Source organism: Dromiciops gliroides, chromosome 2 (genome assembly GCF_019393635.1).
Source record: "Dromiciops gliroides isolate mDroGli1 chromosome 2, mDroGli1.pri, whole genome shotgun sequence".
NCBI lineage: Eukaryota > Metazoa > Chordata > Mammalia > Microbiotheria > Microbiotheriidae > Dromiciops > Dromiciops gliroides.
Window position 1 is genome coordinate 698,765,037 of NC_057862.1, and position 1,288 is coordinate 698,766,324.

Consider the following 1,288-nt stretch of genomic DNA (forward strand, 5'->3'; position numbering starts at 1 on the left):
CTCCTGACTCCAGGGCCGGTGCTCTATCCACAGCATCTAGCTGCCCCTTGTTGGTTCCTCTTAACCTGGTTTATTGAGGTGTGGCCACTCAGCATGTTACAGCTTCTTGGAGCCACAGGTGAGTTGGGTGAAGGTGGGTGTCAGAGGTGGGTAAACAGCCCTGACGTGCTTCACCATCCAAATATAGGAGGGGGCTGGAAAGGGGGAGGGGAGGAACGGATCCATAGTGGAGCCTGGTGTGGAAGTCTGGGAAAGCGTGAGCAGAGCTGGGAGGGGAATAAAGGCAGACCCCCCACAAAACAGAGGCCCCAAATGGTGCTCAGCAGTGGGAGGAGGGGGCAGCCTGTTGGAGAGGCACTACAGAGCCAGGTGTTCCGCAGAAAGGAGGTCTTGGAGGCTGAGGGAAGTTGCAGGGTGAGGCCGGCATGGTTTTGAAATGCAGAAAGCCTTCGTGCTGCTTCAGAGAAGGATGGGCGGCTGCTTTGGGAAGTGGCGCTCTCCTCCTCCAGGGGGCTTCAAGCCCAGGCTCTCTGATTGCCCATTGGGTATGTTTTAGAGGGGATTCTTGTTCAGACGCAGATGGCCTATATACCTTCTCGCATGACGGATGCTTGTTGACTGACTCACGGACCGACTGGAGGCTAGGTGTCTTCCAGCTCTTTCATCTTGTGGACCCCCTTGCTTCCCTTCATGTACCATCTATCTCTAACCAGGCCTTTATCTTAAGCGGCTCCAACTACCTGCCTTCCTTCACTTCTCCCTCCCATTCTCCGGCTCCCTTAGAGAAGGCCTGAAAGGCCATGTCCTGCAGGACCTCCGGTCCTGGCCTCGGAGCTCCTCAAAGAGGTCACCTAGTAGACTATCTTCTCCTGTCTGTATCCCGCAGGTCCTGACATTTGGTCCCATGCATGAGAAATGCATGAAAATCTAATTGCATCTAGTTTGATTACCTGGCCAAGAGACTTAATCTTCTCTACTATATCCTGAATAGAATTTACCATCTCCCTGAATCTCTCCAGGGACAGGGAGCTCACTACCTCATGAGCTAGTCCATTGCATTGTCAGACATTTCTGAGTGGCTGGCTAGTTCTTCCTCTGATTCTCTTGATGTGGCATCTCCTGCCCTCTGAATCAGGGAGGTCAAACTCAAATAGAAATGGGGGCCAACCTTCTCCACGAGGATGCTGGCAGGCCTCACAGTGACTTGGAAACCCTCCCACTAATGTTATCTATGTTCTATTCATTTTGTCCAGTGTTTCCCAATTATATTTTCATCTGGTTTGGGTGA